The sequence below is a fragment of the Nannospalax galili genome, unplaced genomic scaffold (assembly GCF_000622305.1).
Source record: "Nannospalax galili isolate Female #2095 unplaced genomic scaffold, S.galili_v1.0 scaffold884, whole genome shotgun sequence".
Lineage (NCBI taxonomy): Eukaryota > Metazoa > Chordata > Mammalia > Rodentia > Spalacidae > Nannospalax > Nannospalax galili.
In genome coordinates, this window is record NW_008352264.1 from 1,422,065 (window position 1) to 1,438,218 (window position 16,154).

Sequence of the window (16,154 nt, forward strand, 5' to 3'; positions counted from 1 at the left end):
TAATCTTGTGTGTGTATTTGTGTGTGTGTGTGTGTGTGTTGTGTATGTGCACGGTATGTCAATGTGTGTGCAGAGAAGGATGTTGGGTATTGTCATGATTGGCGTCTGTTGTCAACTTGACACACCTGGGAAGAAGGAACGTCAATTGAAGAATTTCCTCTATTTGATTGACCTGTGGACATGGCTTGATTGTTGAGCAATGTAGGAGGACTCAGCCCACTGTGGGTGGTGCTACTCCTGGACAGATAGTCCTGGATTGTGTAAGAAAAGAGTTTAGGGCTGAAGAGATGGTTCAGTGGTTAAGAGCTCTAGCTACTCTTGCAGAGGACCTGGATTTGATTCCCAATACCTACATGATGGCTAACAACCGTCTGTCACTCCAGTTCCAGAGGAATCCAATGTCCTCTTCTGACCTCCACAGGCATTGCACAACACAGGTGCTCTTACACACGTGCAAGCAATGCATTCATATACATAAAATAAAGATAATAAATAATTTTAAAAAACCAGTTTGAGATGAGTCAGAGGAGCAAGCTGGCAAGCAGCTGCCTCCATGGGCTCTGCTTCAATTTTCACTTCTGGGTTCCTGCTCTGAGCTCCTACCCTGGCTTCCCTTTATGATGGAGTGTAAGCTGTAAGGTGACATAAACCATTTCCTCCACAAATTGCTTTTGTTCAGTGTTTTATCAGAGCAATAGAAAGCACACTGAGAAGTCCTTTTCTGTTACTCTCCTAATTTCCTAGAGACAGGGTCTCTTGATGAACCTGGGACTCCCTGATTTTTGGCTAGGCTGGCTGGTCTGTGAGCCCCAGCTGTCCTTGGCTGTCACACCAGACTTATGTAGGTGCTGGGGATCTGGACTGAGGCCCTCAAGCTTGCACAGCAGGTGTGCTTACCCACTGAGCCACCTCCCCATACACTACTTCCTTAATCTTGTTTCTCCATTAAGCGCACTTGCTGGTTCTATTTGTAGTTTTGTTTATTTTGAGACAGGGTCTTCCTGTGATTCCAGGAATTTGCTATGTAGATCAGGCTGGCCTTGCTTTCACAGATTGGAAATCTGCCTGCCTCAGTGGGGATTAAAAATATGTACCACCATGCCCTGCTATTTGTAGTTTTGAGTGTAGAAAAAAGCCCCACCTCTTTTCTTGTGTGCATGTGTGTGTGTGAGTGATGGATGCATGTGTGTACAAGTGTGTGCTCATGAAGGTGCATGTGGAAGCCAGAGTTTGGCAATGAGATGTCCTCCTCAGTTACTTCTCCCCCACACTTGTTTTTGAGGCAAGATCTCTTTTCACTGAATTTAACGTTCCTGATTTTGGTTAGACTGTCTTGTGTGCAAGGCCCCAGGATCCACCTGTCTCCCCCGCCCCCTGTGTTAAGGTTACAGGTGCACATCACCATGCCCAACTTTTTATTTGCATTGGTGCTGGGCATCTGAACTCAGGTCCTTCCTTATGTAAATGCAACAAACACTATACCCGCTAAGCCATCTCTCCAGCCCAGAGACTCCATTCTAAGTCTGCAGAACTGCTTTATAAGGCCTTGAGGTTCCAAAATGCAGCAAATTGATCTGTTACAATCTGTAGCACCCATTTCACATCATTTCCAAAGGCTTACATTACTGTGCTTGTCTTAATTCTTGGGGAACACCATAGAGCTATTTTCCCCACTGAAGTCTGTGCATTGTGAATGGTAAGCATGAGATTTGAGGGGTGTATAGTATAGTGGGCTTCCTCATGTGGTAAGTAGAAGCGCTGTGTGATTGAAAACAGGATGAGCAAATAGCTCTAGTCTAGGTCTAGTGACCGCATCAAATGTAGTTCTGCTTTCTCCAGGTCCAAAATGCAGCCTGCTTTTCTTCTTCGTGCTTAATTACAAGTATTTTTAATTGGATGATTTCCATTAATGACCAATTAAGTTTCAATTTAGAGTTTATATTTGAGTACTGGCAGTCCCATCACAGCTTGGGCTCTCTGAAAAGTGACCTGGGTCTGGGCTTCCATCTGCTTAATGTTGCTTTGCCCATTAAGAGGAGTTAATGCTTGCCTAATTGTTTGCCTTGGGAGAAATGCCAAGTTCTGCCCTTCCCTCAGCAGCTGCACTTTCACAGCTGTGATTAGAGCTGCTGGGCAGGGGAAGGAGAAGCCTAGACAGAGGGGGGATATAGATGATACCAAAAGGAAGGAAGGCAGGTTTCTGATTTCTCAGAAGGATTTGGGGTGGCTGTGATTTGAGACATGGCACATACTGATTATGACCATGTGCCGTGGAGTCAGTGATGGCTTGGTTACACAAGCTAGTATCTAGAGGACACTTGTTTCTTCATGGGTAGTTTGCCTTCTATCAATATGTGGGTTAGGTCAGCCAAGAGGCCTGTGGAACTGTTGTTTCCAATCAGCTTTTTAAATTTCAAAATGTTGCCATTGGAGCAAGGCAATTGGATATTTTTCATAATCAGTATGTGATGTGATAGATACTTATAGGGACTTTAGCTAGATTATCTCATGAAGTTGTCAAAGTGTTATAGAGTAGTAAGGCTGTTTTGCTATTTCTGTTTTATAGAAGAAATGAAAACCTAGAAAGCTTAAGTTCTTTTGGGGTAAGTTCTTTCTACACACAGTGCCGAACAACTGAAAGAACAGCTGAGTCTTTTTTATCAAAAGAAGTGAAGTCTGTCTGCCTGGTATGACCACAAAGCAAATGTGGTTTATTGCAAGCCATAAAGGTGCATAGCCACACTAACTTTCTATACAGAGGTAAGAACACTTTGCTCTTAGATAGGAAGAGGAAAAGGAGTTGAAAAGACAAAGCGGGATAATGGCAGGTATAGAATCTTCTGTTAGACGGGGCTGGAGAGATGACTCAGGGTTAAGAGCACTGGCTGTTCTTGAAGAGGACTCAGGTTTGATTCCCAGAACCCACAGGGAGGCTAACAACCATCTGTAACTTCAGTTCTAGGGGATCTGAAGCCCTCTTCTGACCTCTGTGAGCATTGCATGACATGGGTGCACAAACATACATGCAAGCGACACACTCGTACACATAAAATTAAAAATAAATAAAAATAGAGTCTTCTGTTAGACACAGAAGATTCTGGGTTAAGAAAGTATTTATTATAATGCTAAATAACTGTGAGTTATTTATTGAGCAAGAGAGTAAAAAGCTCAATGGAATGTCTTCCCTCTTTGATCAGTACCACCATTTCTGCATACAGGATCCCTGTAAGTCCCACCAGGTCGGTGAGATATGAGTTGTGAGGTGCTTGTTGTCCCCATGTTCTGCCTCATGTCAGAGAGAAGCACAGAGTTCAGACTCATTTGACTGTGCAGCAAAGGGAGGAGGCCACTTGTAATGAAGAAGGTGAAGGCACATATGGGGGCCAAGGAAGCATCCCCAGTCTGTGGTAGAATTGGCATGTACCCCCAACTGAGAGTCTGGAGAAAAATAAACAGTAATTTAATCTCAGCATGCAAAGATTTAGTCCGTGTACCGGACAAAGGGAAGTTTTCTTCTGAACCTTGGGTTGAAAAGTAATCTTCTTGTGCTACAAAACTGCTTATTTATCAGTTATAAGTAGAAAAGCCTTTAATCCACATGCTGAGTGTGTATTCCCTACAAATCTCCAAGGGGACTCAAATATTAGACTCCTAGAAAGTAAAATATAAAGATACCAATTGACTGTCACATAAGCATCCCAAGTTTGTGATTGAAGAAATGAAAGTCCCACCAGGAGAGCCATTTGACCCAAGTTTGAGGTTGAGATGGCAGAGTAAGAGCTGTTCTTAGGCATTTAAAGAATTTCCCATTATTCTAGATTTTCTCTGTCCCACTTTTTTTCTGTGACATCAGAGAAAAGAAAACTTTAACCTTCTCCCTTTATCTGACAGTAAGGGTTAGTTTTAGCACACTGCCGTTGTGAGCATATTAATAAAGTCCAATTTCCTCTTCCTTTCCCTTGTTCTCCGTCCTCTACCCTTTCCTCTCCTCTGTTACTGTACTTCCTGTGGCTAAGCTAAGGATAAGTGATCTAAAGATCTTGCGGCACTATATTTAACATTTGCCATAAATTGTAGAGGCTGGGGAGATGATTCAGTTGGTAAAGTGCTTGCCATGCAAGCATGAGAACCCAGATGTCGTCTCCAGCACCCCAGGCACACATCTGCAATCCTAGCACTGGGGAAGCAGGAGTTAGAGATAAGAGGATCCCTGGGGCTGGCTGACCAGATAGTCTTGCCCAAGTGGTGAGTTTCAGGTTCAGTGGGAGTCTCTGTCTCAAAAAAGAATGGGGAGGGTGATAGAGGAAGACATCTAACGCCAACACCCCCTCCACTCTAAAAATAGAAAACAATTGTAAATACTTGCTGCTAGATCTGTGAGATTTCCTCAATGGGAGGAAGAAGAGAAAGTATAGTGGGTAGATAGAGGGTGAATGGCATGGGATGACGGGCAGGCAGGGACCACTGCACTGCAGGGAGAACTTCCCTGTCCTGAGAGTTTTGCTATAAACCTAATTCTAGTTATTGGATCAGACTTACATAATTCTAATTGAATAGTTGATCATTGATGCAAAAATCAAAACTATTAAGTTAAATCTATAAAGTTTTACAATATGGTTTTATTATCCTCTATTTATAAATCATGCTGGTTTCCTGGGCTATAAATAGGTAATCATAGGACTAAATTAAATGTTGAGCCACAAACTCGCTTCTGTTATGACTCTGCAAACAGAAGGCTTCACTATAATCAAGTTTATAAACGACTTCATGTTCTGTGGCACTAGAGATGTTTTTGGCTCTACATGATTAATTTTGTTTCTTCTACATTAAAAGTGGGATGGTCAAAAATTCAGGAATTAAATGATTTTCTCAAGATGAAACTGGGTCTTAGGGGCTAATCATGAGGGTTAGAGTCATACATTGGCATGGCAATCCTGCCATTTATTTTTTAGGGTTGTAACCATGTTATTTTTCTTAGCTTTTCTTTGAGCCTCAGTTTCTCATATGTCAAATGAAAATGACACATAGAAAGCTTTGATATGTGCTATTTCTATTCTTTTCTGTCTTTTTTCTTCCTTTTAGTTTATAAATGAAAACCCTGAGACTCATTGATCTTAACGATTTATTAAATCAATCAGAGAAACCATCTATTCACTAGAAAAACCCCGGGGCCATCTTGGTTTAATGACCCTCATCCATCCCCTCCTGATGCTGCTTCATCTCATATCTACCCCACTGATGTTATTATTTGTGGAGAAAACTTGCCTTCCTGATAAACAGCCACTCCCCTAGTGAGTCTTCCATCTCAGGATCAACTACAGCCTGACCAATGGGCTTCTTCAGTTCTGTTGGAAGGAACAGTCAGAAGTGAGGCCCAGCCAGTACCTTCTTTGCACTTTTTTCTTCATGGCCTACATCCTCCCCTCTTATCTGTTAACTCTGTGGATCTCATATTTCTCAAGCTCTACACGTAAGTCCCTTATTCAAGAGACAGATAGGACCAGGAAACATATGACTTCTTTGAGTCACAATAACCCAAAGGATGGGGCTTTAGTCATTCTGAGAGGGAACAGAATTTCCTTCTGTGCACTCAGTGTTCAAAAGTGTACATAAATACGTAGGAAATTGGTAGTAACTTTTTCTCAGACCTAGAAGAGTTGAGGGCTTGAGGACCATAATGATTTTTCTTTAATCCTTGGATACTCCTGGGCAGACAGTAGTCTTTCAGGACCTTGCACAGCATATAAAAGACCCCTAATAATAAGCCATTTTTCTTCTTCTAAACTGGCAGAGGTTAAAAGAAGAAAAAAAATCAGTTTCAGGTAAGCACTCTTAAACATAGTTGGCAGAAGCAGAAATTGGTATCACTTATCCAAAGCTAATTGAAAATATTTTTAACAATGTGTATGTAAAGTTTTGATTCACTAATTTCTTTTATTGATCCATTCCCAAATCGTTGCATACAATATGCATGTAAAATATTTTATATCCTTTTGAAATTATGCTTTCAAGAACTATATGACATAGACCTAAAATCTGCTGATTTGGTATTCAATTTAAAAATCATGAATCAGTTGTATATATAACCCATAACCCCAGTTTTATAAAAGGTCACATGGATGTACCAAAAATAAAACACAATATTCATAGTAATTACGTCTTCCTGGTGAATTGGCTTTTGAATTTTTTGTTTGTTTTCTTCTTTATACCTTCCTGGATTTTCCTAATTTTCTACCATAAAGGATATATTTGTAATTTAATTTGAAAAAAATTATGCAAAAAAGGGGAAAATTAGAAAGACTATCTGGTACTTCCAGACTTAATGAAATGCAAAATATTTTAGGAAGCTTTTTCAAAAAAGTCCCCTGTTCTTCCTGTGAAAAATAAAATTGGAATTACAGATGGCTTACAGCTTTAAACATAAAAAATGACTCATAAAACTTCCAAAAGAAAGCATTGGTTGATATGCTGATAGTCTTGGAATGAATAAGGTCTTTACATAAAAGAGAAAAACCAAAAGTTACATAGAAAAGTTTGATAATTTGCCCATATAAAGAAATCAGAAAGAAAAACAAATGGCTCAAGTAATAGCAAAAGTAAAACCACAAACCAAGAAGGAAATATTTATAACAAACATTATAGTCATCTAATGTTCTTAGTTTACAAAGGGTTCATCTAAATCATCAGGAGGAAGAAGATATGTCTTTCCCATTAGTAAGACATGGACAAATGGGTTTGTGCTTTTGGTAACAGCAGACATTAGAAGGCGCTTTTGCTAAAAAGCATTAACCCCTCATTTGGGCGCATGAAGTCACTGTGATGGTTAGTATTGTCAACTTGCTAGAATCTGGAATCACCTAGGAGGGAAGCCTTTGGGCACATCTGTGAGGGATTATTTAGATCAAGGCTAGCCTCTGAGAATGTCTGTGAGGGATTGTGTTGATTATATTTACTGATGAGAGAAGACACATCTTAATCGTGGGTGGGACAATTCCCAAGGCAGGGGATCCTGGACTGTAAAGAATGGAGAAGGCCAGCTGAGCCTGGTGTGAGTGCATTCCTATTCTGCCTTTTGACAGAGAATGCAGTATGACCAGCTGTCCAAGATGTGACTTCCTTGTTATGATGGATGTATCCTGGAACTGTGAACCAAAAGAAATCCCTTCTTTCTCTCCCTCCCTCCCTTCCTTCCTTCCTTCCTTCCTTCCTTCCTTCCTTCCTTCCTCCCCCTTCCTCACTTTTGTTAGAGTATTTTATTGTGGAACAGGGAACGATGCTAAGGCAGTAACTACAAGCAGTATGACTGCCTGGCATCTACCACTGTTTTGTGTCTGCCCCCTGCCCCCCACTCTGTGCTGGCCAGCATGTGCATGGCTCAAGGAATGCCTAACCTACCTCATCCCCTTTCAATGCTGAAGGCATAGAGATAAATCATTGCCCTAACCCGGAAGTGACTGAGATTCTAGGAAGAACAAAATCTCTAGGACAAGGGAAATTATCCATGATTATTTTGTAGGAACCAAATTGAAATCCTCAAGTGATAACAGCAGCAGGACTTCTTCAGAGCATCCTGCGGAACCAAAAGGGAGACAGTGCTGGGCAGGAACACAGCCTTGACCAGGGCTGCCCAGCTACGCACACCTCAGCTCTTGTCACTTGCCCCACATATTTCTCTACTTAAGCCTAAACCTCAGGTCGCTGGGCTTCTTTATCTGTGTCCCTCTTCAGTGTATTTGCACTGACTACATCACTGTTCTCTGCTCCTCACCATTACTGATCTCTTTCGTTGGTGACTGGCATGATGGCAGCTACTGGAACTCAAGCTTCTGCTCGAAAACACTAGTAACACAGGCACTTCAAGATGACTATCTTGTTTAGGGGGGAAAATCTACCTAATGGCAAATATAAAACTGACGAAGTATGGAACGCTTAAGAACAAGATCTGGGAGAGTAGGGTGGTAGGGGACAGAGCATGTGGCTCCTTCTTCCCTGAGAGGTTGGGTTTCCTATTATTTAACTGGCCCTGGAAGGATTTTATTTTAGGTACTTGAAAGATTCAGAAGGAGACTGTGATTTATAGACTATGAACTCAGATGACTATCACTGAGTGCCTTTGATACACTGGGGAAAGCGAAGAGGAAGTCAGTGGTAACTGATGGCCAATTTAAGATAAATTGACAGACAGAAGGCAGTAGGACTTCTTTCCTTTTTTTTTTTTTTTTTTTTTTTTTAAGCTGGAAAGCCTAAAGGTAAGGCACAAGATCATAGTATAAGGGTAGAAGAGGTCCAGAGAAAAGTGAGTTCTCAACCCTAGGAAATCTGTTATGTGTAAGTTCAGATCCTTCGTAAGAAAAGGATGGAAACAGAAGAGGGAGAATGAGGACAGTCAGGTCAAGGGCTCTGAAATCTTGAGTACACAGACTCCTTGAAGCCTTTGGTGCTCAGAAGTGGTCCATCCACGTAAAAGGACGCATGCTGCTTTGCTTAAAGACAACTCTGAAGGTCTCTGTCTTCAAGGAAAACACATCTTTAAGCCCTACCCTTCTCCTTTTCTGAAGACTAGATCAATAGATATTAGTTTATGGCAGAAACTCGCCTGGAAAATGCCAAACTTGCCAGGGGAGAAAGGAAACCATACTCCAAAGGAACTTCAGGACTGGTGAATTCATGTCCAGCAGGAGCTGTAGAGTGTATGTAGGATCCTAGGATGCTGGATCAAGGAGCATGGAGCAGATAGAGACTTGCGTTCTTCCATGGCATCAGAGTCATCACTCTGGCAAGAACCCTGTGAGGTAGATCTGAACTCTTACAGTAGATTTTGGAAGTTTGGAAAGTGATAGTCCACACTAACTGAAGTAGCTCACTTACCAAACTGCTCTAGAAGATGGCAGAGAAAAGGATAATAGAATCACAAAAATGAGCATGCCAGAGGTGACTCTGTGACAAGACTGAAAAATCCACAAGCTGACTTGGTTCTTGCAGGAGGATTCAGTTCAGAAGACAATTTGCCAAAGTAATAAAAAATTGCATGGGTAGGAGAGGCCTTGGTGTTACTGAGTTTAGTGACATCTTTTCTCTGTGAGGCCAGCACAGATACATGTGATGTTGCTATGAATGGGGCCCCCAATATATGAGAATGATGTTACTCTAAAATCAGGAAGTCAAGGATCATAGTGCTATACTGCCAGAAGAAAGGTGAGCCCATTTCTAGGCAGCAGGGTCAGGATAATATATTAAGATTCAGGCTCCTAGAGCAAGATATTTGGCAAATATACAACGGCACTGCTGAGGTTTTTTTAACCAAATAAATTAAAAATAAGTGTCTAGAAATTATAGGTGTTGGCTCCAACCCTTCCCAGGCTTCCAGGCTTGTTTTCTAATTTGGAACTCACTGACTTAAGGACAGACCACTTGAAGAAACTCCTTGAAAGAATGGAAAAGCTAGCTAGTAATGACCACCCCAGTCTTCCCTCTAAAGGACCTGTGACTATTTGCATGGGCTCTAAGAAAGGGATTATCAGGATATAAAGCACATGTGGGTGGCAGCGTTCATATAAAAACATTCATCAATCTGTTCCTACAGAACTCAGATGGATTTTAACTGATGCCAGTCGACTTTCTCCAATTCAGTTATATTTCATCTGCCATGCTGGAGTAGATGACCATAACCTCAGGTCCACAACACACAGCCACTGAGTTGACAGTGGTATTCCTTATTATCCCTGTTAGAAAAGAAAACAAACAGTTCCCATTTACATGTACCACACAACTGTATACACTTATGATCTTGTGTTGGGCATGATAGCTATGTAACCTCAGTTACAATGTTGTGCAAAGGGATCTGGACCACCTGTGCGTTGGGAAGCACATCACAACAGTTAGGTCTGACATTTTGTTAATCATAGCAGATAGGGAAGGAGTGGAAAGTATGATGAGGGCATGAATATGCTCTGGAGTTTGGGGCATAAACCCTTCAAAGACTCAGGTCTACTTTATTAGAGAAGTTTCTAGGGGTCTAAGATTCTGGGCATGGTGAGTTAATCTTTCCTAAACAAGGACAAGTTTTTCATCTTGCATCTTTCTTCATGAAAAAAGAAGCTTTATATCCCATAGGTAGAACATTTCATACTTGAGAATAGCACTCTGACTTATTTACCAGGTGATGGGGAGGGCTACCAGCTCTCAGCAGAGCCCTGAGCAGGACAAGGCTCAGCAGTAAATCCAGGCTGCAACAGCAAGCAGTCCTATTTGGTCTGCATCATCTAACAGACTCTGTGGTACTAGAGGGGTCTATGTAGGCAACTGTGCTGTGTGCATGGTTTTTCCATCAAGCTCTGATAGGAAAGTCATAGCATAGATGCCCAGGGTTCTGGCTGATAGCCAAGTCTTTCACAGCAAAGAACCAGACATCAGTTTGAAAATAGCTCCTGGAAGTCTGCTGGGCCCTGGCATAAATGAAGCACCTGACTGTGAGATATCAAGTGACCATGCAGTTAGAACTATCTAAAATGAGATGTAGTTTTGTCAAACCTGCTTAGTCACAAGGTTGGATGAACCCGATGGTAATCCATTTTAGAATGTATGTGGTACATTGGCACTTTGGGTATAAATAGGGACAGGGCACAAGGTGGCTGAAAATGGACTGCCATGCCACCCACTTTGCATTGGCACTTGTTCCATTCATTCTTATTGTCACTTTGGTAGAGGAGAGTAAGGATAAATTTGGCTCATGGCAAGTGTAGTGGGTTTAATATGGCCATTCTTGTGTGTGTGTGTGTGTGTGTGTGTGTGTGTGTGTGTCTACCTAAAATGCAAATTTGATTTAACTTGAAGAAAAAGTCTTGGATTACCCTTATTGTTCTCATCTTCAATGACATGCATCCTTATAAGACATAAAAGACAAGAAGACAGACACAGAGGAGAAGGCAATTTGAAGAAAGAGAGGCAGAGGAGAGACAGGTGCATCTACATACCAGGAGATGCCCAAGACCATTGCAACTACTAGAAGGCAGCTACTAGAATTCTCCTTCAGAACCTCTGAAGGAGTCTGGGCTCCTGACATGCTCATTCAGGACTTTGGACCTCCAGAAAAATTGAGAGAATGAATGTTTATTGTGTTAAGTTGTTCATTGGTTATGGAAGACAAAGACAGACAAGTTAGCTTAGTGTGTGGTATGGGCAGAAAAATCCTCTCTCTCTCTCTCTCTCTCTCTCTCTCTCTCTGTTTAGCACCAGAAGGATCGCCTTAAAGGCGGCAATGAGGGAGAAGTTCCCTCAATGAGCTGATCTTCAGATGGTGCAGAAGATTACTCAATTTATGAGCAAGAAGTAAAGAAGATGAATGTGAGTGGAGTTTGGGGTACTGGAGAATGCTGTGTGTCCTAGTTTGTTCTTCATTGCTGTGACAAAATACTCTGACCACTACCAACTTGGGGAGGAAAGGGTTTATTTAGCTTATATCTCCTGGGTCACAGTTCATCAGGGAGCCCAAGGTAGGAACTCACTGCTTACTGGCTTGCTCCCCTGGCCCCTGCTCAGCCTGCTTTCTTATGCAACACAGGCCCACCTGCCCAGGGGCAGCACCACCCACAGTGGGCTGGGCCCTCCCACATCATACAACAATCAAGAAAGTGCCCCATGGACATGGCCACAAGCCAGCCCAATGAAGGAAATTCCCCAATTGAGGCTCCCTCAACCCAGGTGTGTCAAGTTGACACTAAAGCTATCCAGCAAAGATTAAGATTCAAACATCTTTGGTGTGTGTGTCGGCGGGGGGGGGGGGGGGGCACTATTCTACACTCCCAAAGGAAGTTTGAAGCTCTTTGTATTGAGTGGAGCATCCAGTAGGATGTATCCACTACAGAAGCTAATAGATTTCTTGGTCTGTTGCTGTCAGCTAGACAATTTTGACTCAGTTCTGACAAAAGGACTCATGAACTTAGTAGTTATGTGCCATAGGTGGAGGCTATCCAAGAGCCTCACATCTTTGTAAAGCTGCTATGCTGTGTCTAAACATTGAGCCAGAGATTTTCCTGGTTAGCTTTCTATTGCTGTGACAAAGCACTGACCAAAAACTTGATGAAGAAGGGGTTTATTTCGGCTTACAACTCGCAAGTCATAATACAGCATTGAAAGAAGTCAGGGCAGGAGCTGAAGCAAAGACCATGGAGGAACGCTGCTGCTTACCTGATTGCATCAATTAGCAATCAAGAAAATGCCCCACAGTCATGCCCACAGGCCAATCTGATGGAGAAGTCCTTCACTTGAGGCTCCCTTTTCTCAGTGACTCCAGTTTGTGTCAAATTGACAAAAACTAACCAGCACAGAGGTTAGTGACTTTTTCTTTTGCTGGGACCAGAGTACTTGGAAGAACAACTCAAGAAGGAGATTTATTTTGGCTCATGACTTCAGAGATGTCATTCCATCATGATAGAGTAAAGCAGCTCACATTATGGCAACCAGGGAGCAGAGACAAGGAAATACAGGAAGGGGTCAGGGTGAGTTACAAGCCCTAAGGACCTACTCCAGTGGCCCATATCCTCCAGCTAGTTGATAGCTCCTACTTTTTGCTACCTTATATTTACACCATCATATTATGAATCTATCAAAGGATGAATCTATTCATCAGGTCAGAACACTTATTACCTAATTGTCTTACAAAACTTCATCCCAGACACCCCCAGAGTGTGCTTTACTAATCCCCTAGGCATATCTAAATCCATTCAAACTGACAATGGAGATTAACTATCACGGAAATCAAAACTGAACCCGACATGACCCTATTCGTTGAGAAATCCCATCAGTTTCTCGGTGGCAAATTGATCACCCTGCATTCTTTCTTCCCGTTCTCTTTGTTTCTGTATTATATTTTATGGCCTATACCATTTCCTGTTCATTTATTTTCTAACATCTTGCAATCTTTCCTTAGTTTTGTTGTCCAATATCTGTCCTCAGGGAGGTCATGAAGTATAACCCCAAAAGTATGAATATTATTTTATCCCTATGTTCTAGATACTTTCTCTTGCTGTGATAAAATACTGAAACTGACCAAAACCAACTAGAGGAGGAAAGGGTTTATTTGGCTTACAGCTCACAGTCTGTTGTCAAGAGAAGCCATGGCAGGAACTGAGGCAGCAACCTGGAGGCAGGAACTGAAGCACAGATCATGGAGGAATGCTGTCTACTGGCTTGTTTTCCTATACAATCTAAGACTGCCTTCCCAGGGGTGGCACTACCCTCAACGGGCTGGGCCCTCCCATATCAACCAGCAACTAAGAAAACACCTCACAGACCTGGCAATAGGCCAATCCTATGAAGGAAATGCCTCTACTGAGGTTCCCTCTTCCCAGGTGTGTCTAGTTAACAACTGAAGCTATCTACCACATCTTAGTCCTTCCAATATTAGTGTAATTTTAGACCAAGTTAATAATAATGAAAATAATTTATTAAAATGCCTCATATCAGCCAGACACAGGCCACAAACACATTTATCTGTCTTGTAATGATTCATTTGAAAGCGGAAACCCAGAAGAATAGATATATGGGGGGGTAGAAATTGTACCCAAAGTTACACAAATAGGGAGTGGGTCAGTTGGGGTTCCAGTTCAGACCCATTTATATCATTCTTACCCAGATTTCACGATAAACCCATGGGACACAGAGCTTCTACTTGTAAAATGTAAATAACAACACTGTCCTCTTGGAATTTGAAGAAAAGTAAAATAATGTGAGGGCCTCATAATTTAAAATGCACTTAATCAGTAAGAATGGCTAACATTTATTGCTGCATAGAATACACAAGGCACTGTACTAAGAGCAATATGAGTTCATTGCATTCCACAAGGTAGGATGGCTATTACACCCCTTTTACAGTAGAAAAGACTGAGGTACTACAGGTTGAGCAATATTCTTACAGCTTCCTTCACAGCTTTCAGAGGATGGCACAAAGCTGTCTATGGACTTGATGTATATGTAGAAGCCAATTTTCTGACAACCACAACTTATTGTCAGTGTAAGATATTATTCTTCATTCATTAATTTAAGTTGTGGGCTTATAATAAACTACATAAACTCTGTGACTTAAAAAACAGGAGTCTATTCCCTCACAGTTCTTAGAGTTCAGAGATCAAGACTGGCAGAGTCTGTCCTTCTGAGGACTTCAAGGAAGAATGTGTTCCTTCTTCTCCTAGTTCCTGGTGGCATGATGTCAGTCTTCAGAGTCCTTGGTTTGTGAACCTCAGTTGCTTCCTTCATTGTTACATGGTTTTCTCCCTGATGTGTTCTGTGTCTAAACTTTTTTTTTTCCTCATAAGGATGCCAGTCATCCTATTGCAGCAATCAGCCTATATCCAAATAAGGTCTCATTCTAAGGCACTGGGGTAGAGGGTAGGGAGTAGGATTTCAACATGTGCATTTTGGGAAGATGGAGTTTAACTCACAACAGGGGCAACCAGTAGAAACAGTTTAAGATAATCTTTTGCTGTTGTCCTTTTGTTAACTTGCAAGTGAGCAAGTTTTTACCAGATGGTGGAGGTGCTGACAAAAGTGCCTCCCTCATCCAGGGCCTGCAGCAAGTCAGGGGTTGTTTAGACTTTTACCTTTAACAGTTCAGGTTAGTGTATCTGGTACTGGGAGTAACAGCTGATGGGAGGTTGTGTACACACTGTACGCTCTGAGGCATAAATGTGATTGACTTGTTTTTAATCATTTCTCTTTATTGCTGTTTGTTCTGGTCAGTGCCATCACCGAAATCAAGTTCATTCTCTACGTAATGTCTCATTATGTAAAATCAGAGAAAGCTTTTGACATGGTTCTTTCTGTCTTTACCAGGGCCCAATGAACAGAGGTCTAGACTGAAATGTCTGGAGCCTATGGTCCCAGGTGACATTTGCTAACTTGAGTTCAGGTTCTTTGTTGGGAGCCTTGCAGGGATCAGGTGTATTAGTTACTTTTCTGTTACTGTGATAAAAATACCATGACCAGAAGCAACTTATGGAAGAGTTTATTTTGGCTTGTGGTTCCAGAAAACTAGATGTCCTTGTCGGTGGGGACAGCAGTGCAGTAGGAGCAGGAAGTTGAGACATCTCATCTTTATCCACACCCTGGAAGCAGAGAAAGTGACCTGGAAGAGGGGGGAGGGTAATAAACTCTCAAAGCCCACCCACAGGGACACACTTCCTCCAATAAGGCTTCACTTCCTAAAGGTCCCGTAACTTCCCAAACAACAAGACCAAGTGTTGGGAACCAAGTTGTCTAATACTTGAGCCTATGAGGGACATTTCTCATTCAAACCACCATAGCAGGTGAGCCTTTCTTCTTTCTGATCCCTCCTATTCCTCTTGGTGCTCTACCTTCTGGGTCCCCGCTCCACTCCATCCAGCCTCACCAATTTTTTTTTTATAAATAATAACCCCCCTTTTCTGGGACCTCACATGCAGAAGGTTAGCCAAACCTCAGATTATGGCAACCTACCATCTTCAGTCTGTGTAGGGGCCCTGTGATGGTTAACACTGACTGTTAACCTGACAGGATAGAATCCCCTAGGAGATAAACATTTGTGCAGAAGAAATTCTGCAAGGAATTTCTGGGTTGGGTTAATAAAATCTGGAAAACCCACTTCGAATGTGTGTGGCACCATTCTACAGGCTGGAGGCCTGGACTGAGCATTCGGCTCCCTCTGCTTCCTCTGACAGTGTGTGCAATGTGACAAGCTGCCTCAGGCTCCAGCCGCCATGCCTCCTCTGCCATAATGGACTGTACCCTGGAACTGTGATCCCAAGCAACTCTTCCTTCCTTAAGTTGTATTTGTCAGGTATTTTATTGTGATGATGAGAAAAGTAACTAATACAGATTATTCTCTTAGATAATTCTCCTTATCCTCTGCCTTTCTCTCAAACAACCACTCTGATAGGTTTGTTAGATCATTGGGTTTTTAATAAATTTTATTTATTATTTTTATCTTATGTGTTGAGTGTTTTGCTTGCATGCATGTAAGTGCAATGCTCACGGATGTCAGAAAAGTGCATCAGATCCCCTGGAACTGGAGTTAGGATGGTTGTTAGCTGCCATGTGGGTGCTGGGAACTGAACCCAGGTCCTCTGCAAGAGCAGTCAATGCTCTTTACTGTTGAGCCATCTCTCTAGCCCCAGATCATT